At 54.9% G+C, this 26,211-nt stretch overlaps 1 long non-coding RNA gene across 3 annotated transcripts in view; it reads right to left on the minus strand.

The window, feature by feature from the left end:
* The window catches only part of LOC114102298 (uncharacterized), a 39,803-nt gene that overhangs the window by 12,014 nt on the left and 1,578 nt on the right, over positions 1–26,211 (minus strand). The window contains exons 1-3 of one of the 3 annotated variants that reach the window (XR_011708739.1): positions 12,349–12,495; positions 11,337–12,081; positions 7,434–7,607 (exon numbers count right to left, since the gene is read on the minus strand). This is a non-coding gene — a long non-coding RNA (uncharacterized lncRNA). Of the gene's footprint in view, positions 1–7,433; positions 7,608–11,336; positions 12,082–12,348; positions 12,496–26,211 lie in introns of those variants that run through there. The other 2 variants (XR_003584482.3, XR_003584483.2) reach the window with 2 other exon arrangements.

Below are 26,211 nucleotides of genomic sequence, written 5' to 3' on the forward strand. Positions count from 1 at the left end.
ATTTTCCTAAGGAGGCAGAGAAAGAGGCCTGAGAGAGGAGCCGCCATGGAATTCAGATGAGCTGACCTCCTTCCTCCCTGGGGACAGGAAGCTGCTTGCTGCCGGCTGTGACCAGGCAGGTCTTCAACTGAACCTCAGGGTGTGTCCACCTTCAGAGCAACGCTGGGTTTTGCAAAGCCCCAGCTCAAAGCCAGAACTTGGGCTGTTGTCCCAAGAGGATGGGCGAACACACAAGCCCTTGCCCTAGGGACCCAGTGCTCAGCAGTGGGCTGGGACCCTGGGCAGCGGCTGGGACCAGACTCCTCCTTGCCATCAATAGTCAGAACTTTGCTTTCCTCTGCTAGTTCCGGGTCAGAGGCCTTAAGAAAATCCCTCAACCACTAGCCAACCTCAGCCTGCCCCGGCTCTCAGATCAGCCACTGGTCACGGAGCAAAGGCCCAAAGTCGCAAGAGAGAAACGTCTGGTGATGTCAGAAGACGGCACCGCAAAGGTGTTCCTATGAGCAGGCGCGGCGTGCCCTTAGCTAAAAAGGAAGTAGAGGATTTCTGTCTCCAATTTAGTTAAAATAAAAAAGAATCTTCTGGATTTGCATACCAAGTCCCATGGTAAGTCATCTGGGATCCCCCAACATCGCAAGGCTGCTTGTGGTTAGCGCTGGTGAGTCAGCAAAACCCAGGACCAAGCCCAGTGAGGTCAGCCTTTTGAGAAAGGAACAAAGGAAACTGCTCTGAGCGCCTGCTCAGGATGCTGGAGCCGGGCCACAGAAGGCCGCTGCTGGAGCCTCCGACCCGCTACTCCATGAGGATGATTTTGGCCTCCAGGGGCCTTTGGCAGCACCTGGAGATGTGTCTGGTTGTCACCTGGGTCGGGCACCACTGCACCTGCTGGATGGAGGCCAGGGGTGCTGCTCGCATCCTGCAGTGCACAGGTCCTGCCCGCGGCCCAGGGTCAGCAGCTCTGCCGTTGAGAGGCAGCTCCAGTGTCTGAAAACCCTTCTCTCCTCTTTGGTGGTCCTAGGCAGATGGGCACCTGTAGTCACCGATATGACCCTCAGCCAAGAGGGCCTCTGGTAGTGACGTCCCCTGCCTATGATAAGGCCAGGCTTCAGGGGGTCAGCATTTCTGGAGGGGCCTCTGGGAATGGCCCCAGCCTGGAGTAGGTGTCCAGCCAGGCTGATCCCGACCGGCTCAGCCCTGCGCAGGGTTCCAGAGCCTCACAACCTCCCCCCTGCCACTGTAGCCCTCAAGGTCCCACAGTGAGGCCTCAGAAAAAGAGAGATGACAAGAGAGGACAGTTTGCGACCTCACCCCTGGCAGGTGCTTTACAGGTGACATGGGACTTTCACATTCTTTGCTCGCCTGATTAAGTCCAAGCCTCACCCACTACAGCAATCTTCCTGCCTCCTGCCCTGCCAGACCAGAGGGACACGCTGTCATGGGTGTGGAGCTGTGTCCACCTTCACGTCCGACACAGGCACGGCCCTGAGGAAAGGCTGAGGCCTGAACTTGGACTCCTCCCAGGACCACAGGGGCAAGCCACAGGGGCAGGGGGACAGTGAGGCGCAGGATTCTCAGAGTCACCGCAGCCTCGTAAGCCCCCTGAGCACAGATCTGGGCAGAGATGCTGCAGCCTGTCTGGGGGACAGCAGGCCCCTGACACAAGGAACCTGGATCCCGACCTGGGTACTCAAGTGCTGCCGAGACCCAGGCTCCACAAATGTAAGGACCACGTCACACCCATACCCAGGGCTGCCACAGAGCTCAGCAAATAGTCAACAGAAAACTACCCCCACGAGGTGGTGGGAGGATTGGAGGTGACAGTGGCCGAGACTGGGGATGGGAGACAGAAGTGGGCCCAGCCCATCAACTTCATCTGTCTGTGGACTGTTTTCACCCGCCTATTACTTATTTTACCATTCTAAAAGGACATCAGAAAAAAAAATAGAAACGAGGGGAGCATATTGTACACCCACCCCACGTCCTGGGAAATAGGCCTCATCTGTTGTCACCGCAGCACCCTCAGGCCAAGGCCTTCCGGGGAGTATGTGTGTTGGGGAGTGTGTGTGTGGGGGGAGTGTGTGTGTTGGGGAGTGTGTGTGTTGGGGAGTGTGTGTGTTGGGGAGTGTGTGTGTTGGGGTGTGTGTATGTGTGGGGAGTGCGTGTGTTGGGGTGTGTGTGTTGGGGAGTGTTTGTGTTGGGGTGTGTTGGGGGTGTGTGTGTGTTGGGGTGTGTGTGTGTGTTGGGGAGTGTATGTGTTGGGGTGGGGAGTGTGTGTGTTGGTGTGTGTGTGTTGGTGTGTGTGTGTTGGGGAGTGTTTGTGTTGGGGTGTGTGTGTTGGGTGTGTGTGTGTTGGGGTGTGTGTGTGTGTTGGGGAGTGTGTGTGTTGGGGTGTGTGTATGTGTGGGGAGTGCGTGTGTTGGGGTGTGTGTTGGGGAGTGTGTGTGTTGGGGAGTGTATGTGTTGGGGTGTGTGTGTTGGGGGTGTGTGTGTTGGGGTGTGTGTGTGTGTTGGGGAGTGTATGTGTTGGGGTGTGTGTATGTGTGGGGAGTGTGTGTGTTGCGGTGTGTGTATGTGTGGGGAGTGTGTGTGTTGGGGTGTGTGTGTGTGTGGGGAGTGTGTGTGTTGGGGAGTGTGTGTGTTGGGGAGTGTGTATGTGTGGGGAGTGTGTGTGTTGCGGTGTGTGTATGTGTGGGGAGTGTGTGTGTTGGGGTGTGTGTGTTGGGGAGTGTATGTGTTGGTGTGTGTGTGTGTTGGGGTGTGTGTGTTGGGGAGTGTGTGTTGGGGAGTGTGTTTTGGGGTGTGTGTGTCAGGGTGTGTGTGTCGGGGTGTGTGTGTGTTGGGGTGTGTGTGTTGGGGAGTGTGTATGTGTGGGGAGTGTGTATGTGTGGGGAGTGTGTGTGTTGGGGAGTGTGTTTTGGGGTGTGTGTGTTGGGGAGTGTGTGTTGGGGAGTGTGTGTTGGGGTGTGTGTGTTGGGGAGTGTGTGTTGGGGTGTGTGTATGTGTGTTGCAGTGTGTGTGTTGGGGTGTGTGTATGTGTGGGGAGTGTGTGTGTTGGGGTGTGTGTGTTGGGGGTGTGTGTGTTGGGGTGTGTGTGTTGGGATGTGTGTGTTGAGGTGTGTGTGTTGGGGTGTGTGTGTTGGGGAGTGTGTGTGTTGAGGTGTGTGTGTCGGGGTGTATGTGTCGGGGTGTGTGTGTGTTGGGGTGTGTAGGGGGTGCTCCAGCTCTCCACCAAGCCTCAGGAGAGCAGCCCAATGCCGCCTTTTGGAGTGGGGACAATGGGGGGGCTGAGGACCACGGGCAGAGCCGGTGCTGCAGGATGGAAACAGAACCTGCTCCCCAGGGGCTTGGAAGCCTCGGCGCTGGCACGCACACGCCTGTTCAGATCAAGACTGATCCATCTGGACCACTGCTCGACTCTGCGGCAGGGGATGGGAAGGAGAGCCACCTCCACAAAGCGCCTGCCACCCGGCCTGCACTCACTCTGCTCCGGGACAGCCTCCCTGAGCCGCCTGGGCTGACCTGCACCACACCCGCGGTGACGGCAGGACCCACCGTCCACTTTTCCATTCATCCTGTTGGCATCGATTCTGCTGCCCCACCCTCTCGCCTCTCTGCACCAGGGGGTTCTGGCCTCTCTCCCCAGGCTCTTTTATCTGCAGCCAGCGTGGACAACCCACTCAGATGTCCCCACCACCGTCCTCTTTCCCAGGCTCCCCAGTCCCAGAGACAGGGCCAGCGCCAGGTGGACAGGGGCTGATCTGTGCAACAGCACACACTCTGGCTGTTCTTCAGGGCGTCTACTGCCCTGCCAACATCAACAGAAGGATATGAAATGCAACCTCTGGGCACACAACATCACCGTGACGACAAAGCACACATTGTCTATATGACGTAGAGGAAGGCTGATGAGATGGTGCTGAGACTAAATCTGAAGAACACACAGGAGCAGGCGGGGTGGAGAGAGGTGCTAGAGTGTGGGAGGTTCTGGGGTCCATCCCCAGCACCAAAATATAAAGGAGATCCAGGAACAAAGGCAAAGGAAAGCAACCTTCCCCCAGGGGCTGGATGGGGAGGGCTCTGTCACCCGGCAGGTGCCACACCACAGGAGGGTCACCAGGGGAAGAGGAGATCCCGTAGCCCAGGCTGGGCCTTGGAGTTCGGTGAGGGCTGCCAGCTCTGGGGTTAACCGGTGACCCAGGAAGTGGGAGAGTGGAAGACACAGGAGCCACGCAGATGAGAATCCACCACGCAGGGTCGCAGCTAAGGAAGAAACCACCTCCTACATCCAAACAGACGGGCTCCAGCTGCCGATGTTATGGGGGGGTGTCAGGACCCCATGTCCAAATGGGAATGGCCCCAGGGAACTCATGAAGGGGAGACACGGTCAACCACCAAGCACTGTCCCCCTGTTCCTGTCCCCACAAGCTGACTCCACCTCCACCTCCAAGTATTCGGCGTCCTCCACCTTTGCAGGCCCCCAGGTTCACGCAGCAAACCCTGCCTCCAGGTCCCGTGGGGGAGCAGGATTCTTGCCCTCTTGGGGGATTTGGCATTTGGGTGTAGAATACAGACTGGGGGTTGAGTCCAGCACACTCTTCCACTGAGCCACGCCCCCAGCCCTTTTGATTTTTCCTTTTGAGACAGGGTCTCACTAACTTGCCCAGGCTGACGGCAAACTTGCCATCCTCCTGCCTCAGTCTCCCAAGTTGGGCCACCACGTCTGGCCAGAATATATTTTCTGTTTAAACGGCAAGAATGAAGCTCTGATTTTTTAATCTCAGCCACAAACCAGCTCATTAGAGGAGACTGGCTGGGGTTGGGCAGTGGAAGAGGCCACAGGCCTGGGCTCGCTGCTCCCTCGGATTTCGACCCTCCCGCTCCTGGGTGTCCCCAGGGCCTGACTCCCTGCCTCGGAGCAGCCTCCAGAGGAAGCAGAGCCCTGCTGGATTTTGGACTTCTGGTCTCCAGAACTGTGAGAGAATAGATGTCTGTTGCTTTAAGATACCTACTTTGTGGTCATCTGTTACAGTGGCCACAGGAAATGAACACATTCCCCGAGTCATGAGCAAAGTCATTAGATACTGTAACCAGAGCAGGCCCGGGCGGGTGAGAAAGAGGCCTCCTGGCTGCCCGATCCCTGTTCCCGCCCTTCCTCAGAATGGGCTGTTACCCCCACACTGGGGTCTGTCAGCATCTTCCCATTCTTTTAAAAGATCCTCTCCTTGGATAAACGCACTGCCTGCTCCCAACCTCAGTCAGCTGAAATTCAACATCAAGGAAACACCACACCTAACATTAAACAAAAGCAAGGCATCAAAGCAGTGCTTTGTCTCCCAATGACCCATCTCTTACTCTGGAACCCGGGCAGGGGCAAGCCAGCCTCTGAGGTCCATGGAAACGGCTGGCACCTCAACACGACGCCAACCTAACTGGGGGTGGGGGCTTCGGACCCTACGTAATTCAGAAGCACAAATCAGAAGGAAGAAGAGATTTGCGGAAATCAGATTCACTGACAAGGTCAAGTGAGACAAATGAGAGGTCGACAGCAGAGGACGTGGTCCCTCACCCTGTGTCTGAGGCTGGGGCCTTTGCTGGTGTCACACGGCACAGAGGCGCCTGTTCCAATGAACAGCACTAACAGGTGAACTTGGGTTTAGTTTTATTTTTTATTTTTTTGCAGTACTAGGGATTGAATCCAGAGGCCCTTAGCCGCTGAGCCACATCCCAGCCCTTTTTATTTTTTATTTTAAGACAGGGTCTCACTAAGTTGCTGAGGCTGGCCTCAAACTTGTGATCCTCCTGCCTCAGCCTTCTGAGCCACTGGGATTACAAGCATGCACCACCACACCTGGCCCTTTTTATTTTTTACTTTGAGACAGGTTAGCCTTGAACTTGTGATCCTCTGTGATGCCACCTGAGTGGCTGGATGACAGGCACAGTCACAGCCCCTGACTATTTAGTCTGTTCTAAGAAGCAAGGGAAGCACCTAATATATTCTAGAAAGATTCCCAAGTCCAAGCGACACAATGACAAGTTCGGCAGCTGTCTAAAGACTCAGGGTTTCGTCTGTCCACCTGGCTGCCACCCTCAGGCAGCCTGGGGCCCAAACACAGCCACCTGTGGGAGGCCACAGCCTGCTCCCTGCCATCTTCCTGGCCAGGTGGGTCCACTGGTTGATGTTTCGTCCCCCCCTACTCCCCAGCATTCCTGTGCCCTCGGGTGGCCCCCCATGCCTTCACCCTCACATGCTGTCCCTCTGCCTGCCTGTCCTTGCTCCAGAGTGGTCCCCACAGCTACAGGGAGTAAAGCCACCCATGACATCAGGGACGTCCCTCTCCTCTCTGTTGACCTGCCCTGGACGCAGTGGGGACACGGGTCATGACTGTCAGTGCCCAGCGCAGCACCGCCACCACACAAAAGGAGCACATCACAGTGTGTCAGCCACAAGTGACCACAGACACACCATGACTGTGCTAAGCCTGGATGGCAGGTCATCACAGTCCCGGGGGAGCAAGGGAGGTGTCAGAAACCTGCCACCATCCTGACCTTCTCTGCAGGTTGAAAGTCCTCGGCATGAAAATAAGTCGCAAGGACAAAAAGAGCCACAAATGGAGTCAGAGAACGTGGTGGGCAGACCCCATGATGGCCACCACAGTGTGCATGGCTTTGTGGGGACCCCTGCCCCTTGAGCACGAGTGGGGCCTGTGATTTACTTCTAACCCCCAGAATACGGCACAGGTGGCAGGACCTCACCGCCTCCCCCAGAAGCACATCGGACGCCCTCTGTTGCCTGCAGATCAAGGCTAGAGACTCCCTCCTGGCTGGCCTTGAAGGAGGGAGCCACCGTGCCGTGAGGCAGCCTCGGGAGGGCTGCATGGAGAAGACCGCAGCCCGGCTACAGCCAGCAAGGAGCTAGGGCAGAGATGAACGCCGCCGACCCCCTGGGTGGGCTTGGGTGAGGGTCCTTCCCTGGTCCAGTGGCTAGATGAGACCTAAGTCTGGCCAAGGCCTTGATGGCATTGAGCAGGAGTCCTCCAGCCAAGCTGTGGCTGGACTCCTGACCCACAGACCCCATGAGACGACAGCGGTGTGTTCTCTAAGTCACTGAGCTTGTGGCAATAGAAAACGACCTCAATGACAACACCCCTGGGGATGGCCCGGTGATGCCAGTGGTCCCCACCAATCACACGGTGGTTCTCAGAGCTCCTCACAGACCTTCAGTTCCCCTATGCTGCCACCCCCAGCCTGATGGCACCAGAGACAAACATGCCTAAGCCTCAATTTCCTCATAGGTAAAAACAGGGACCATGATAGTGACCTTGGAGCATCGTTACAGGGATCAAATAAGGTCGTATTTGTAAGGTGCTTAGCACAGTGCCTGGCATACTGTAAGAGTTCAATAAACGCTCTTTGCTCATGCATTCCTTATCTACCTCCTGTGGTCCTGACCGTCAGGAAAGCCTCCGAGGACACCGGGCGCCTTCTTGCTTTGCACTTGGAGCACAGAGCCTTGAACACGGTAGATCAAGGAGTCTCTGGGAACAGACGACCCATCTCAGGTGGTCCTCCTGGCAACCCCGAGAGGGAGGCAGGCTGGGAATGACTTACTGCAAGAAGAAAACGGTCATGTGATGTCCGATTCTGGCCCTGTACCACCCAGGAAATGAGGGGTGCAACGAGGACCATCCCACCCCCAGACAATGTTCTTGACATTTTTTTCTCCTGCCTTAACAACAACTTCTAACAAAGTTAATTTGGCACATTTTAAGGAGAAGGGTAAGCGTTGGCCTCCAGTACAGTAATCAGGCTTAAACGGAAACAATCCACGTAAACGAAGGTAATCAGCGCGGTGCGCACCTCAGAGCTGGCCTCTCTGGAAGCGCTGGAAGGAGCAGAGCTGCCTCGGAAGAGGTAGGGCAGCGCTATTTTTTGTTTTTCTTTGTTAACTCTGTGGAATGGTGTAGCTTATGGGTGACTCCAAGGGAATGGAAATGTTGAAGTATCTGTAGGTTCAATGGCTTTTGAAGGCACAGGAAATCCCTGGTAGGTGCCAAAGAGGGGGCTTCTAGACAGCCGCCAGCCCCTCAGTGCACCCCGGAGCTGTGGGGTGGGCAAGTGGTCTACACCCAGCCCCAAAGGGAAGGGCCAGATGTTACCTGCCAGAATACCAATTCAGGCCTGTCCCACCTCTCCTTAAAGGCCACCACAGCGGCCCTCTGACCTAGCAGGGCCCCCTCTATGTTGCATGAAGCTCTGCCCAGCAGGGGGAGGTGGGTGTCCAGGGCAGGGAGACCACTGGGTAGTCCCGGAATGCACGGGAGTCCACACAGCTGCAAGCGGCTGTCTCTCAGCAAGTCTCAAGAGCCCTTCCTCTGTCTCTTGGGTTGGGGGTGAGAGATTGATATTTGTTTTGGGGTTGGAGTAGATTCTTCACCCCTCCCTGTGGTGATACTGAAGGAGGGATGTATCCATCAGTGGTGGGGTCACGTGGTCCAGGATTTTAAATTTACTTCACTCCTCACTAACGGGGGATTTCAAAATAATGGGGGTAACAGTGACAGGAGTCATACTCACTGTCATTTCAAGTGCATTTTAATTAATATATATATGTGTGTGTGTGTGTGAGATGAGGTGACAGCTTCAGGGTATTCAAAGCCAGGATTAGGAGTCAATTTGGTTCCATAGGAATCAACTGACACCAGCCTCTGATACGAACACCCCCCACAGTCAGCCCAGCTCCTTCTCCTCTGCTGGATTCTCCCTTTCCCCTGCCATTGAGCAGGCACTGAAACTTCAGAGTGCATGCTGTACCACTGTGGACGTCCCAGGCCCTGGTGTGATTCCCCAGCACTCAAAAAAAAAAAAAAATCCCTTTACAGAAACTTCTTTTTTCACATCAACCCATGGCATTTGACTCCATTTAAATATTTGCAGTACTGGTTATTTAAAAAAAAAAAAATGAAAGCACCATTTTTTTAGGAAGGGAAAAAAGGGAATATTTGCAATGCAAACGTCAAACGAAAAAAAACTCCCCAGACCTCACTGGATTCTATCACTGAGAATAGAGTCTTCGGCTGTAGCAAAGTATTAGATATCCATGAGAGCAAAGTGCTCTCTCTCTGAAGTCACCTAGCACCTGTGACGGCCTCCTGCTCACCAGCTGATCATCTGTACCTCGACTTTACAAAGCAGATCCCAACAGAAGCCCACATTTATAGGTGAAGAGCCAAAGTCAAGGTGAAGTCCTATTTCCAAATTCACACGGGGGTGATGGAGATGGGGAACAGGGCAGGCCTTCAACCCTATAGCTATGTCCTGACTGTAATGTGGGGCCCAGGAGGGTCCTGAGGCGTCTTGGGGATGGAGAAAACTGAGCTGTACCAGGTGCACCAATTACCTGCATGTTTTGTCCCTCAAAGCTGTACTAAACAGTTCTTGTGAAGGTGTCCAAAGCTCAGTTATGGCTGCCGGACTGATCGTGCTCTCTGGGAAGAGGGAGTCTGCTAACCAAGACACCGTGGGCTAAGGTCTAACTTCTCTCTTGCTTCCATCTGATATTCATGGCTGAGTGTCGCATTAGTTTGCCTCCTGCCTTTTCCTTATGATTTCTCAAATGTACCAAGCGCAGGGCCTTTGCATGTACTGACACAGTCCTCCTCTTTATTCAGGTTTCTCTTTAATGACTCACTGTACGTAGGAAGGACTCAGAAAAAAATGTGTTGAATGAGTGAAAGAGTCCTGTCTGGTTAATGTCTTATATATTAGTTGGATCTCCTCTAGAGGCTGTATGTCCCTAACGAGAGGCAGTATCTCGCTCACCCTTGCTTCCTCCTAGCCCTGGGGCCAGGAATAAGGGCAGTACAGGGCTGAGACAGCAACTAAGGACATCATGGTCAGAAAGTGCTGTCTGGATTCTATGATGGAGGATCCAGGGCCCGTCTAGGCTTAGCATTATTGATTTGCCTGTGTACCAAAAGCTTGGGGCGCCAAGAAAAAACCCTAACCCTTGTGACCACCAAGCCAAGTCAGGCACCACCCTCACTTGACCCAAAAGGGAGGATCGTGCTCTGGGGACACTGGGGTCCTGTCAGAGGAGCCAGGTCTGCATGCTGGCCAAGGGCTGAACACCACAGTGGGGCCCAAGGTCCTACCCTAGAGGCCTGAGAGAAAGCTAGATAGACAGGGCAGATCAGGGCAGTGCTGGCCAGTCCTCAGGGACCCGGCCACTAACTGGCATGGCAGCAGATGCCAATGGGTCCCAGTGTCCCAGCTGCACCTGGTCCTAGCAGCTCCCTGATCCTGGACAGATCTTCATGGCCCATGTGGGCAAGGACAACTGCTTTAGTCCTCAGCACAGCCTTAATGGCCTTAATGGACATCACTGCCCAGCACTGTGGCTCGAGCAGAAAGACACAGAAGCTCAGGGGAGTGGCCATTTGTCCCACAGTTCTCCCAGAACTGGAAGCAGAAGTAGAACTGGCCTCACATAACTTACAATGGGCCACTCTGATGTGACATTTTATGCAGGAAGCCTGACCACTCCTAGATTCCAGGAACCAACGTGGATGTATTCTAGGCCACAGGTCCTGGGTCTTTCTACAGAACCCTGCTCCTGGGGCCCACCTGACACAGAAATGGGGGAGGCACAGCACCATGTGTCCTATGGATGCTGCTGTCTAGGGCCACTAACCTGGGGGAGGGGGCCTCCAGGGCATTGCCCCTGTGGCTCCCTGGAGGAGCAGGGGGCTCCAAGGCCCACCTTCCTCTCTGGCAGTCTCCTTTGCGACTGGCAGATCTCAGGTGGGACGGCACCAGCAGGGGGCAGCCTCTTCAACTGGGGAACAAGCCGACTGAAACTACTGATGGGTCTTTAGAATTAAGTGCACTAAAAACTTGACCCTTTGTATAACACTACTTCAGTGACCCAAGTGCTTCTCCTACCTCCTGAGATTGTCACCACAACCTTGGTGGCCAGGATCACTGCCTCACTGTCAAGGTGAGGAAGGAAACCTGGGGAGAAAGAGGTTTTTGCTCCAAACTCAGGCTGGTGAGCAGCACAGGAAAGGAGAGCCCTCAGTTTTCACTCCAAGTCCAGGCAGCCTGCCTCACACCCACAAGAGTGAGGAAGAAAGAACCAGCCCTGCACCGCCCCAACAGCAGTCCTTTCTTTCCAGATTATTAAACCAAAGAGCATTCTGCTTCTTGGAGATTCTTCCCCTCATGACCCAGTGACTACACAACCGAAGAGGGTTTTCATCATTATTACTAAAGCAGTCCGTCTAGCTCCTGCCCCATTCTTTACAAATGAACACAGAGGGACAAATGCATTTATTTACCTGTGCTCCCCCTTGGCGCTGGGAGCAGGTGGCCCAGGCTTCCAGGTCCCTCCTGCCCTGGTTCTTGGCTGCAAGCTCCCGAAACATCTCCAAATGCCCCAGATCTGCGAGGTCGCCAGGCAAAGCAGCCCAACTCTGAACAAGCCCAGGCAAGCCCAGGCAGGGCCTCTGCTCCATCCTCCCTCCTGCTCACACGGTCGGGCTCCGGGACAGGAGAAGTGTCTCTCCAACCCGGGACGTGGAGAGCTGGGCTTGTTTCAAACCGACGGCGCGCGAGCGAGCGCGCGCGGCAGCAGCTCCTTCACCTGAAAAGAAAAAGGGACCAGGTGGGCGAAAGGCGAGGCGAGTGAGGGCGGCGCCTGCGTGCGCAGGATCCTCGCCCTGGCGCTGCCTGAGCCCGGGCTCCGTTGGTGGAGCGCAGCGGCTGCGGCTGCGAGCTGGCCAAGGCCACCCGCGCCGAGGCCGGCCGCACAGCAGGAAGACTGCACGCGGCCGGCACTGGGTTCCATCCAGCCGGGCGGGCACAGGGTCGGGGGCCCAGATCTCCTCCGTCACCGCCACCCGCAGGGGTTGGAGCTTCCCAAGCAGAGGGCGCAGAGGGCGCAGTGCCCTGGCCTCCGCTTGCAGCCGGGTCCCAGGGCGCGTCTCCCAGAGCCGCTGTCCCAGGCTCCCCGGCCATCGCTGCCCTTCCGGGGACTCTTCGCCTCTCCGCGATGGAACCGAAACGGGGCTGGGCCGAGGGGACCTGTAAAAAAGCAAACGGAAACCAGGGTCGCTGGCCGCGACGCCCTGCCCGCGGGCCTCTCCTGGGGAGAGGGAAGAAGAAGAAACCGGGCGCTCGTGCGGGGAGTGTCCGGAGTCTGGACCTATCGTTTCTGCGACATTGCCAACCCGGAAAGCTCGGAGGTCCCACGCAGCCCGAACTCAAGAAAAGGGAAAGGACTTCTAGTGCCAAGAACCGGCACCCCGCCGCGGCCACCGCCCGCCATGCCTGAACCGCGCTCCGGCTCACCTCGCCCCCAAGTCCCGGCGCTGCCAGCCAAACGGGAGATCCCGGTCTGCGCGTCTTGGGGCGCGGGTCTGTGCCCTGGGCGCCAGCCCAGGGAGGTGGGCGGGCAACTCGGCCGGCGCGTGGCGCTCGGGAGCAGGGTGCGGCAGGGGCAGGGGACAGTGCATGGGGCAGGGCTCTGCTCAGCACGAGTAAGGGGCATAGGCTTCCGTACTGGCCTTGAAAGTTCCCGGAGACACTAACTAGACGCGGGTCCCGAGCTGCCGGAGTTGGAGCAGCCAGCAAGGCTCGTGCCTCTTATTTCTAGCTGTTCCCACGCTGTCCTGTGTGTCTGGCCGGTCGCCCTCGTGGTTGGCAGGCGAGCTCATGGGGGAACAGCCCTGAGGACCTACCTCCGCTGGGGGCAAGGGGCACCCCACCGCAGTCTTGCTCCCAACCGTTGTGGATCTCGCCCAGTCAGTCCCTATCCAGACCCCAGCACCATGCTGGGTCAAGCTGCTCTCAGACCCACTGCACCCAGGCACTACGCGGGACAGAGTCGCCCTGGAGGTTTTACAGAAGTCCCTTCACGAGAAGCAAACCCTCCTCCTTCCAGGTTCAGTCACACACACTCCCTCCCAGCGCCCCCCCCCCCCCCCATCAGATACACAGCTACAGCAGGACTCTGCAACCTGCCCAAGATGCCTCCATCAGAACACAACTGCAGGGTCCTTGGCCTCATGAGGCAAAAGCTCCCTGAACTGAGAGGAAGAGGCTCACTTCTGCACTGGACAAAATGGCTCACTGTGGAGACAACAGGGGAGCAGCTGCCTGGGTGTGCAATCACATTTGGGCCTCCTGGAGTAGCCAGTGAAGGCCAGGTGTGGGCGCCCCATCCCTCAGACAGGATGCTGAGCCTGCTTGGGGTCCCTGTTGCCCAGAGTGCTCCAGGGATGCCAGAACACTCCTAGAGCAGGGAGCCCACAGCAGGTGGATGGCTGCAGGCCAGGCCTACCTTTCCCACACCTGCAGAGAAAGGTGGAGGGTGCAGTTCCACACACCCACCCAAACCTCAGGGTTGCCTGGCTTATGAAGGTCCTCAAAGACTCAGGAGGATAAAATGAGGCCAACAGGCCCTGGAGGCAGCACTCACTCAGCAAGGGAAAGGCCTGCTTTTATGGTCAGCCAAAAGTAGGTTCTGATCCTGAGTCACTGCGCGACCTTGGGCAGGAATAATCTAACAGCCAGGGAGAGTGAAGTGCTCATGGAGGGCCAGGTGTCCGCCTAGCCCGCCCCTGAGCAATTGCATCAAATCTTCCAGAGAGCCCTCTGAGCTATGTACTAATTACGCCCCACGCACAGGTGAGGGAATCGAGGCCCAGAGGATTGAAACTTGGCCACCATCACAAGGAGGAGAGTGCCGTAGAACCAGGATCCAAAAGCATGCTGATCAAGCATGCTTATCAGACCCCCAGCCCTCCTCCGTAAGCACCCCAACCTAGCAGATGGCTCAGCCACTCAGAGCTTGTGTCCTCATGTAGACAGACAGCATTAGGCTCACAATAAATACTGTAGAATGAGTGACTAGCACCCCCCATGGTTGTAAAGACCACACTAGACACTGCCAGTACACAGCAGGCACCCTCATGCCTTCAGCTGCTCATCTAATGCTCCTCTGGGAGCAAAACTGCATCCCAGGCCTTGGGGAGCCTTAGTTCCCAGCTCCATGTGGACAGACACTTGGGAACACTGCTGGCTCCGCACCTCTGCTCTCAATGGCTTTTTTTCTTGCTTTCCTTTGAGAGTCCCAAAAATGCCTTAACCTGGGCAGTTAACAGTTGAATAAATATACTTTGGACACACCAGACTGTTTATTTATAAATATAGACTCTGTCAACCAGAGAATGGAAATAATCCCACTCTTGTTCATTTTTCCACACCAACAGTTCACATCAGTAGATCTTTTTTTTTCCTCCTTTTTGCATTGTTGTATAAACAAGGCCTCTTTCTGCCAAAATGCTGTCCCTGGACCACTGTGCATGAGCGCCCAGCCCATCCGCAATTTCCTCTAGACCCACCTAGACCCATGCACCTGTAGCTCAGGGCTCTGCTCACAGGCTGTGGCACGGGAGGGCTCTGGAGAAAGGGAACTGCAGAGGAGGCACCAACCAGTGTCAGCTAGCCCCTTGGGAGCAGCTGCCCATGTCCCCAGATACCAATGCAGCACTCTCCCCCAGATAACCGTGGGGTCTCCAGCTTAACCACCGAGGCTCCAAGTCGCTGGTGGCTGCCTGGTTGTCCTCCCTCCCTGAGATCATCTCTTCATCTCAAATGAGAAAGACAAACTGATGAAGTGCGGGGGAAACTTTCAGTTTCAAGTCAATAGGAAAACCCAGCGAGGAGCCCAAGGAGAAGTGACCCCCAGTGGGCCTGTGCAGGGATCTTGTCCAAGAGTGAGGATGGCAATGCTCCAGAATGAGATGACAGTGGTGGTTGCACAACTTTGTGAATCGCCTGCAGCCTGCTGAAGTGTACACTTCAAAAGCTGAGGTTAAGAGCAAGCTGATCACAGTAAAAAGAGGAGATAAGGAAGCCGCCGACCCCATTCTCCCTTATTGGCTGGAAATACTTGGCACGATCAGCTGGTCACGGGGGGAAACCCTCTAACTCCCCTAACTTAGCAGTTCTCACCTTGGTGTGGGTAAGACAGGAAGCTGATCCCTGCGGGGGCCGGTGGTGGCAGTGCTGAGGCCCAGGCAGCCTGACTCTTACATTCCTCTCAGACACGTCTACAGGGTCACAGGGGCCTGAACCGGACCCTGCAGAAGAAAGGTGTCTTGGGGAGGGGCTTTCTTCACTGTGGCCCTGACATCAGAGAATTTCATGATTGAGTGATGGTCAAGTCAGCGCATGTGCATGGGGCGGCGGTGGGGGCGGCTACAGGAGGCCCCAGAGAACCTATCTAGTGCTTCCAAGGCTCCAGCCATGAGCAAAGCCCCATCTTTGAAGAAGGAAGCCCAACTGGACTTGGGTTGGTGAAGAAATCCCCACTGGATTAAAAACAGCAAATCAATGTAAGAAGTCAAAATCCCGGACAAAGGGAAGTGTTCCTTTTGTTTAGCCACTGGTGGGCATTTTAGCTCCACGTGGCCCTTTTAAGGTTCTGCTAATTTTCTAGTTCCCGAGTTGTAATCTTTGGCTCATGCGTCAAATCAACCTTTGTCCTAATTAAGGATGGAGGGTCAACTAAGGGGCTGTCTGTCGATGGAGCTGAGTAATTAGTCTCTGTACATACATATCATTAACTACCACTGTCAAGTCCTTCTGCATGGCCCGCACTGCCAAGTGCTTTACGACTTCACTGCATTTGATAAGTCTGCAGCAAGAAGCTCTGGTATATGCCCCCTTGGCAGAAGATAAGCTGAGCTTCAGAAGAGCCTCAGTCCCACCTTCTCGTCTAAAGCATACAGGTTTGAAAGCAGAAGACACGGCACCTGGATCCCTGCTGGTCCCAAAGGGCAGGAAAGTCCACTACTCCCCTCTGCCCTAGCTCATGTGCCATTTGACGAAGGTGGCAGGCACGGGGGAAACTCCTCCACTTCTATCGAAATGCACAAAAACTCCCAGACCTCAACTCCAGAGAAGTGAGAAACGCCAGGGTCTGCTTATTGCTTCCATGCTTCGAGAAGTACATAGAACCGGAACATTCCATTTCTCCAGCTTAAAGTGAACATGAGGCCAGCTTCCTTTTAACAGTCACACTATCAGGGAATCCAAGCTCCAGCCCTAAGGATTGTGGGAAGGGCATTTTCCCTTTCCAAGGATCTCATCCTACAAAAAGCTCCAGGAGCCCCAGCTAACCCCACGTCTGCCAATCACTGTTCCAGAGGGGAGCCACTAGCCACGTGTGACTATGATTAATTAAGACCCGGAATTCCGCTCCTCCCATTAGCCATGTGGCTAGTGACTGCCATATTGGACAACACAGCTCCAAAGTCTTTCCTGAAGCTGTAGCCCCAGGAAGTGGCCCACTGGGCTGCGTTACGTGCAGACTTGCTGCCTCTGGTTGTTGAAGGGCCTCATGGAAGTCCCGGGATACCTCTCCTCACCTGCCATGTTTGCTCACACTTCTTACTTCGTGAAGTAGAGGAGGCATTGATAGGGGTCTCCCAGATGATCCACTTTTGGGGTCTGATCCCCAGACAAATGCAACCTATGAAGGCTTTTCTTGGGTTACCAAATTATCCTTGGACCTAGTTTTAGTTCAGCCAGCCAATATGTTTTGATTATACTGCAGCAGTCCCAATCAGAACCCGAGACTGGGGTTTGGAAGTCTGATGGGTTATTGGTGCCAGAGAGCCTGGTGCTGAAGGCCTGGCCCTTCACAGTAGGACCAGCACTAGATCTGGCTTCCGCCATAAGCCCAGGGCCTGGAGGCTGAGTCTGCAATCACTGGAGACAAGACAGGCCCCGGCCTGCAGCAATGCTTGCTTCTGTTTTACTTACGACCTATCAAGGTCATAAGTGACCTCATATTGTTACATCCAAATGTGGACTTGACCCAGAGGGCTCCTTCCTGGTCTCTGGGACTCTTAATGCCCCTTTCCTTTGGCCCCTGGATTCCACTCTCCCTGGGTTCTTACCTGGTCACTCCAGCCTCCTCTGCTGGTTCCAACCCTGGTCTCCTTCCTCTTTGTGCTGGAGGACCCCAGGGCTTGACCATGGACCCTTGTTGTCCCTACATCCCCTCCTTGGCTTTCAGTAACTCCTGAACTGATGACCACATTAATATCTGCATTCACCTCTCCCTTGACCTCTCACTCTAATAGTCAGTGACCAGTTCAAAGTCGCAGGGATGTGTAAAAGGAATCTCAAACACCCAAGTCCTAAGCTAAAGGCCCAGTTGCACCCTGCCTACTCAGAGTGCTCCTCTGAAGCTTTCCCCATCTCCAAAGCTGGCAGCTCCCTCCTTCTAACCCTCTGGCCAATCACCTAGAGGCCACGCTGGACTCTCTCCTACCTGACATCATGTCGATCAGCAACACCTGCTGTTCCACCTCCAAACACACCCAGAATCCAAACACCGCTGCCTATTCTATCCTGTTCACTTTTCTGCACTTGTCCAAGCCACTGTGGTGCTTCCCAACTGGTTTCACTTGGCTCTTGGTCCCCAAAGACTGCGCTCGACACAGCATCTAGGAGTTATGTTTGCAGAAGGAAATCAGATCACATCACTTCTCTGCTCAGAACCTTCCAGTGGCTCCTCATCTCAGACTCAAAGTCAAGTCCTTTATGTCTTAACTACACTCTGTTCCAGCCTCCTGGCTGATCTTAGTTTATACCAGGCGTGATCTGGCCTCAGGGCCTTTGCACTTGCTGTCCTCCCTGCCTGGGCGGGCTTTCTTCAAGACACTCACATGCCTTCGACCCCCTTCCTCCTGGTCTCTGATTGAATGCCACCTGAAGGACAAGGACTTCCTACCTCACTCAGTCCTCTCTCCTTGCTCTATTGCCCATGTGTCTGCCATCCGACATTCTAACAACCTATGTTTATTGTCTGTCTCTCCCAACCTGCAACTAGAAGGTGAGCTCCCATGGGAATGACAGTTCTGCAGGCTGCTGTTCTCAGCATCTAGAACAGTCCGTTGTCCAGTATGTGCTGTGGAAACATTTGTTGAAAGGGACCAGCCGGCACTGGCTGCCCAGTCTCATGCCTTTGCTCATTTACACCGCCCCCCCCCCGCCCCGTGCCTTCTCCTCTGCTCGAGTCAGCGGCCGGCAAACCTTCCCTCCCGGTCAGAAGGACAGTGTGGACCTAGGCTTCGTCCTCGATGCCTGCCAAGCCCACAGTCACTTCCAAGGAAAGTGCTCTTCCTCTTGAAAGGGGCCCCTACATGTCCACCTACCTGGGTTCTGGGGTGGCAGCACCCTACCCTGAGCCCCAGCCCTGCCTCCGTCTCATCCCGTAAGGTCAAGGCCAGCGGCTGTCTGGAGGTACTCCCGCCCGTCCATTAGCGGCCTGTCCATGCGTTTGCCGGGAATCTGTGGTGGGGCCCACACAAAAGGAGCTCTGCCAATTTGACCAGAGAAACCCTAAGAGACGGCAGCATTGATGGGCCGTGAGGCAGAGGGCGGGACACGGCCACAGCGGGTCTGAGTTGGGCCGGACAAGATCCACCAAAGCTGGACGCTCAGTGTCTCCGGGCAGAGCTGCGCCATCTAGGGAGGCTGGGGACGGAGGAGGAAAGTGGACCAGGAAGAACAGCAAGGGAGGCCGGGCCCCAGTGGCCGAGCAACCAGGAGCACTCAGAGAAGACTCCTGCTGAAGGCCGGGCTCTCCTCCCTCCTGGGCCACCACCTTGGCCTCGCCATCCTGGGCAGCTGGGGCTGAGGCCAAGGAACCAGACAGACCAGGGCACTGGGGCCACATCCACGGCCACCCTCAGTCACCACCCTCAGCGGCAGCAACAGGAAGTGAGAACCAGAAGCTGTGACAGTTGAGTGAGTTTCAATCCTGGGCCACCGGGAAACCTCAGAGGGAGCCCGAGGTAGGAGGTGCTTGGTTCCGAGGTTACAGTGCCCATTTCTTATGGCCATAGGGCCGTGCAAGGGAAATAATCCTTTCCTAATTAAAACCAGACGGACACCTTATTCCTTGTGCAGGTGACCAGATAATTCTAATGATTTATCAGGAAAAAAAAAATGGAAAAAGAGCCCCCCTGCTAGGAGGAAATTTGAACTGTCCTGTAGAAGAGAGGGTCACCCACTGCAGGAGGGTTGACTGGAATCCCACACCCCAGCTTTGAGGTCCTGGGGTGGAGAAGAAATGCTGAGGACAGGCAGGGGCCTCACCGAACAGAGCCAATGTTAGAGAATCACATTACCCACCCAAGGTAAACTGCCCTAAAGGCCAGCAGAGGCCAAGAGAAAGAGCCAGGAAGAATGACACCCAGATCCCAGAATATCTAAACGCTCCCAGGACTCCCGCGGATGGCCGCTGTCCTGCAGCCGGCCACACCCTGCTGGTCTCTGGCCTCCCGCATCCAGAGTTCTGCGGCCGTGTCAGGGCCCTTCCTCCAGCTGGCTGAGCCTCACCCGGGCTTTCTATAAATAGGAGGAATGCTCAGCATGGCCCTCAGGAAACTGCATGTGCAAAGCATCCAGACTGAGGGGCACCCCCGGGGCTTCCCGGCTGGCGCAGGGTCTCTCCCTGAAGGACGGCCTGCGGGGAGCAGTCACTCTGGGCCTCCAAGAGCCTCACGAGGTTTGCAGGACTGTTGAGACAAAGCGCCCTCACCCCTCCCCAGCAGGATCGCCTGCATCGGGTTAAGGCCCTGCAGTCCCAGGACATGCCTCAGGGATCTTGTGTCTTAGCAGAGGTGTGTCGGTGTCCCCAGCAGACAGCAAATTTTAAGGAAGAAGAGAGAGAGAGAGGGTCAGACAGAACACAAACATGGCGCTAAGCAAGCCCCCTTAGCAACCTGGGCCCCCTGAACCCACGGCAGCCTGGGAGGCAGCAGGGGCACACGGAGGACAAGCTCGGCCCATTTCACAATGTTCACGAGCCAGCCCTGTCTGATCCCTCCTGTTTTGAAGAAAAGCCTAATTTGTACTTTAAAAAAATCACTTTGTTGTGAAATAAGCAAAACTTATTGCACAGAAGGACACCTGATAATTCTGAGACTTTGAACGGTATTTACACTTGGGCTGCAGAACCAGGTGACACTTAAGACCACAAAGGGGTGATACCCTGCATATGGTAAGGCAGGGTCTTTCAGAATACATGGACCCTCAAGCCACTGCCTTGTCTTAAGGGACCTGAAATTTTACCAAAGGAAGAAATGGCAAAATGGTGCTAATAAAAGACATGCTTTAAATATTTAAATTTTTAAAACAGGATGCTTTTCTCACACATGACCCAAACACAATACGGTTGTGCTATTTACTAGTAAGGATATAAAAGCACACAAAGCCCAAGTCAACACCTACCTCCAACAGTCAGCCACCCAAGAAAGCAAGTGACAAACTGACAGGTTTGGCACTGACACTGCAATAAGAGGTATAGCTCAGGGGCAGAGCCCGGGATTGGACAGGTCAACTACAACCCTTCTAGACTCAAGTGGTCTAGCACACGGGGAAGATGCCCAAGTTCCCACCTTTGAATCAGGCCTTGGATCAAAAAGGAAAGAGGAAAAGGCAGTCCTTATACTGTGACCACCCACAGGCAGACGGTGAGATGCTGCTGATTCTTAAAGCGTGCAGACCTTGTACTTTTTGTACACCTCGCCATGATTCTCATGTCAATGAATGCCCCACCCCGAGTTTTTTGGGTTTTTTTTTTTTTTTGGTGCTGGAAATTGTTCCCATTTGAGCATGCTAGGCAAGTGCTCTGCCACTTGGCTATACCTCCAGCCCCCAATAAATTCTTGTTGAACTGATCATCAAGAAAGTACTATTAGCTGGGTGCGGTGGTGCACACCTGTAATCCCAACAGCTTGGGAGGCTGAGGCAGGAGGATTGAAAGTTCAAAGCCAGCCTTAGCAACTTAGTGAGGCCCTGACCAACTTAGCAAGACCCTGTCTCAAAATAAAATCATAAAAAGGCTAGAGAGGTGGCTCAGTGGGTAAGTGTCCCTGGGTTCAATCCCTAGTACTATCCATCTATCTGTAAAATCAAGAATTATTTGACAGATCAAATATTTGACATTATTATAGAAACAGAAACTATGTTTTTCCCATTGGTCCCATTTGAGATGGCCCCTGCCGACTATCTTGGCTGACTTTCTGCTCGTCTGTCACATTCACCAGAACTATCTTGGCTGACAGCTTTTCTGCTGCAGCATGTGCTTGACAAGGGTGTGCTGAGCTCCGTCTCCCATGTGCCCTAAACTGGAGAACCAAGACATGGCCACCAGCGTAGGACACCTCACTGTCTCTAAAGCATGTTTTACCCTGCAGAAGTCAGGTGATCTGATCCAAGAAAACGGGCAGTCCTCTGGAGAATCCCAGTAGCTGAGCGTGGTCCTTAGGGCACATTAACAAGTAAAACCGTTTGAGAGGAAAGAGGGAGCTCACTTGGCCTAAAAGTGTTTGGGGGACTCCAACAGAAACCCCATATGAGGACAGAAAGATGGGTCAGCAAGGGAGAGGCTGGCGGGATAAGATTGACACCAAAGCCAGAGGCTGATTCCTGGGTTTGCCACTGTCATCCAGGCACATTCTCCAAGCTAGGTGGGGACACAGCACTGGACGTGAAATGGACGACCCACGGGTCTTGTGTGGACACCAGAAGGCGGAGTTAGACCCTGTCTGTGGCCGCCCTCCTCAAGGATGGTCAGCCCTCCCTGGGAGTATTGCTAAATCTCCTCAGATAACAGAGGCACAAGTGACTCTAAGACCAAACCCTGAAGCCGCAGCACACACCTCTGTATTGCGAAAAAGGCATGGGGGAGGAGCAGGAGATGATAGATACTGAATGGCAGGGAAATCTCTAAGTAAACTTCCTGTTCTTATTAGTTGAAACGGAATCTTGAAAACCTTGTGCCTTTGACCCATGGGACTAAATAAAACTCCATTCCACAAACCGCCTGGCTGAGGAGTGAGCCGCTGGGTTTCCTCTCTGTGTCCTCCCGCGCCCTCTGCTGGAGGAAGTCTGAATGACAGCACTCATACAATCCGCAGGCTCAAGTAGCCCCTATTTTCCAGGATGGCAAAGAGGAGAAAATGAGAGAAGCCCGACGGGTTCTCCCCCTGGCACTTGGCCCAGCGAGAGTTGTAAACCAGAGGTCCTACAAAGGAGCTCAAAAGCAGCGTTTGGTTCCCAGAGCAGCACTGCCTGACGTGGTCAGTTTTGCCCAACTGTGTCCCCTCCAGAGCCTCCGTTTTCTTACCTTGTCCTAGTTCACCTGAGTCAGGACACCTGACGGATCCAGCGCTGATGATCTCATCCTTATCCCATATGCCAGGTTGGAACGTGTCCCAGGGAATCCCAGGTCGCCCTGAGCTCCCTGTGTCCTTGAGAAAGTCAGTTCTCTGGGCCTGCCTGTCTTCATCTCTGAGCCCAGCCCAGGGGCTTGGAGCAGGTCATTTCTAAGTATTTTTCTGGCTTTGACTAGAGTGTCTGTGAAGCTACTTTGCTGTGGACATCTGGGGTTCAAGTTTGAATGCATAAAAGGAGAGATGGGACTTGATCCTTAGTCAAATTTGTAGAGAATGGGGACAGCAGACACACTGCTCACTCGGCCTTGGAGAAAAGCTAAAGTGCCCAGTGGGGAGATGCCAGCTGGGCACTGGGGCCCTCAGATCCCACAAGCACTTGGGGGTTGTCGCCTGGCCCCTGCCTGCCTCCCTGGCGCCCTTTCTTCCCAGAGGCTGGGTACTGTCACCTTGTCAGGTGAGCAATACCAATATCCCATTGCTGTTTGCTCTGGTGGTCCCCACCTTTCTCTTATCCCTGGAGGGGATCCGGTCCTGGGAGGAGTGACAGGGACTTGGCTGGTAGCTGGCTCTGCCTGGACGGTGCAGTCCATCTCCTGGAGAGCTGCCTTTCCCCATGTCCTTGGCAGGGAGACAGCAGCCGCAGTGCTATGATGTCCCAGGCTGAATGGGAGGGCTTCTGGTGTCAGTTCCCAGGCAGCCACGGGCCCCAGTGAGCCCCCAAACTGATGTCATCAGTGCAGAGCAGGTTCTGCAGGCCCCACCACCCTTCCACCTCCAACTCCTCCTCCTCGTCAACCTCCCTCCTCCTGGCGCAATGCAGGTTCCAAGGGCAGCCACCACGGTGGAGACACTCAACCTAAAGCAGGGGCACAGGGAAAAGCAGCCACCCGGGTGGAAGTTCTTCCAGCAGAAGTTCAGGGTCTGGACATCCAGAGGCCTCAGTCCCCAAATTGTCTCACAACTGTGAGCAACCCCAGAAGAGCCCGCCGGTGTGCGCAGCTGACATCACTTCCCATCTTGCCGGGAGACAGGGCTTTTGCCAAGAAGGGGCCCTGGGGATTAGTTGGGAAGCATTTTCATGCCACTGGCATAAATAAAAATGGACCAGAGGCTGCCATGCTGGGCAGAAGGTGCTGTCTAGACGCCCTGGGGCTGCCCTCTCTGTCCCCAGGCCCCTAACTCCTGCCACATTAAGCGCATCACATGACCCTAAGGGTCAGAAGCTACTGGACCCCACCCACATTTGCTGGCTCTGTTTCCCTCTGCAGGGGAAGCTGGACTTCCACTACATCCAAGTTCAACCTTCTATGACTAACTACATGACATAAGGGGGGAAAAGCCTTTACCCCAACACGTTGGAGCCTCTGTCTCCATAGGCTGTCCCAGAAATGCCGAGTGGGTGCACTCAAGAACCGGGTCCCAGAAGGTCCCTTTGCCCTCACCCAAAAGATGCCTGAGTTGGGAATCTCTTCCTTACCCCCCAACCAGAAGGGCATCCTTGTCTTCCAAATTGGAGTCCAGGGTTCAGAGTAGGAGCTCCAAAGCCAGGGCAGGGGGCACAGCTTCCTTTGGCTCCTCGCAAAGCCTTCCTAACCCTTCCGAGGGTCCGGCTTGTTGATGGCTGGTGGCTGGAGTTTCCCAAAGCAGCTCGGCACTTGATGGGTGCTCAGTCCCAAGCGCTGTGGACTTGGTGGGTTCAAGATGCGCAAGCCAGTGGGTACCGGCACCCAGGAGCAGAACTCCCCATTTATCATCCTTCTCGCCCGGGAAGCCTGTCTCCTGCCCCAGCCCTCAACTCCAGTGAAGTACTGTCCTGAGAAAAGGTGGTCTAAATAAAGCAGGGAACTCACTCACTGCACCAATCAGCGCCGCCGTCAGGTCGGGTCTCGGCGGCGCGGGCTGCGCGCAGCCGCCAGGAGGTGGCCGTCGGGACGCGGGCGCCCGCCCCAGCAGTGGTGCAGGGTCTCCGCATCGCCGCCGCGCGCAGCCCCGCAGCCGTCAGCACTGCTGACTTGGCCCGGGCGGGGAGGGCGGGGGAGGGCCTGCTGCAGCCTGGGTTCCAACTGCCCCTGCGCAAGGAGCCCGGGAGAACCCAGCGGCAAGGGCTTGGCTGGCCAATGCTGGGGCAGTTGACGCGGGTGGAAGGAGAGAGCTGGCGAGAGGGCCCTGAGTCAGCGCTGGCGCATTGGGAGGTGTTCCAGGGAGTCTGTGCGCGGGATGGATGGCAATCTCGAACCCAAACATGCACCTTCGGCAGCCCCTGGCATTCATGCCCCTGATAACTGGGGAACCAGCCTCTACATTCCTGCACCATAACGCGTCCAGCTCTGAGAACTCCGGCGGATGGAAAGACAGAATTCTTTTTCAAGCCCACCTCAGGCCCACATAAGCCCCCAGATAATGACAGTGATGCCCAGTGCAAGGTCATGAGATCTGACTCGTGGGCAGGAACAAGGGCAGCCCCACGTGCAGGTAATGTGGGTGAGTAGTGGCTGTCACCACTTGGACTTCCTGCCTCAGAAAACCTGGAAAACGCTGTGCCCTCCTGTCCTGGTTCATCTCCTGCCTGCCTAGCTCTCTGCTGCGGCCTCCCTGTTCTGTTGCCTGAGAACTGAAGGTGTCCAGGGCTGCAGAGGCCAAGCTCCCCCCACCCTGCCCATCCCTAAGGGGTTTGTGTCACCTTGGCTGCTGCACCTCCTTTCCCAGTCATCTCAATTTGGTCACTCTAGGCCCTGACGGTGCCTGCCAAAGGAAGGAGGCCTCTTGCAGCCAGGCAGTTGCTTGTTCACTTCACAGTGTGAGCAGTTCATTTCACAAGCCTCAGCAATGTCAGGACTGGGCTCAGGGGTCACCTGCTCCCGTTCAGAGCACATTTGTGAAGTTCCTGTCTCATCTGACCTCCTCATAGGCGGCCAGAGGTTAGAAGACACAGACTGCATGCTGGGGACCACAGTAGCATTTGCCTTGCAGCTGGTGCCAGCAGGCCTTTCCTTTGGCTAATTCCAGATAGAAAAGATGCTCATCTGTCATCCAGGCTGTGCAGGGAGGCACGGAATAGAGAGGTGTCTGGGCCTGTCAGCTTCATTCTCTTGCTGTCCAGGGTCACTGAAAACCTCCATCCCTTGAGGAGGAGAAACTACAAGTCCAGGGACAGATGGCCCATCCTAAGAGCTCCTGGGGTTGAAGAGAGGGGCCAGGGTGGGCTAGGGTTGATCCTAATGGTGCACAAGGGAGGGTCCATCTTTAGCCTCACACAATGGTAAATCCAAAAGACCCTGCTATTGTGGGACTCATTTGGGTGCTCTGTGCTCAAAATCTGTTGCACCCAAGGATATTAGTCTGGAAAATTAAAATTGCTGCAGATGAATGGGTAGAAGACAAAGATGGTTTTAAATACACAGGGAATGTACTTAAAAATGAAGCGAGAAGATGGGCTATCAGGAGAGAATGAGCAGTGTGAGGCCAGCCAGTAGGAAGATACTCCGAACTTGGGGGGAGGGAGTTGCTTTGGGCCCACAGAGTGGTTTTCCAGACTAGGTGATTATGCAGTCCAAGGCCCCATATAATCTTAGTCTATGGGATCACATTTCTCCAAATGCCTGGAGCATTTGGTACGGGTACCTCTCATGCCCCAAGAAGTCTCAGTGCCTGCCATTCCCTGCAGAGCGCAGACAGGTTTTCTAAGGATGTGACTTATCACCTGGCTCCTCTCTATGGGGAGAACCAGAACAATGCAGATACCACGGAGGTCATGTCCCTCTGCCATCCTCGGCTGTTACCACCCACTTGCTGTTTCCTGGGCTCACCTGGATCTTTTATATCCAAGAGGTCTGCTGCTCATCTTTTGAGCTGTTGTACCATAGAATTTTTTGTCAAAAGATACATTTCTTTGGGAAGAATCTTTCGATATCTGGGACCGCATGGGCAGGTGCCACCCTTGGCACTGCAG

Source organism: Marmota flaviventris, chromosome 10 (genome assembly GCF_047511675.1).
Source record: "Marmota flaviventris isolate mMarFla1 chromosome 10, mMarFla1.hap1, whole genome shotgun sequence".
In the NCBI taxonomy this organism is placed as follows: Eukaryota; Metazoa; Chordata; class Mammalia; order Rodentia; family Sciuridae; genus Marmota; species Marmota flaviventris.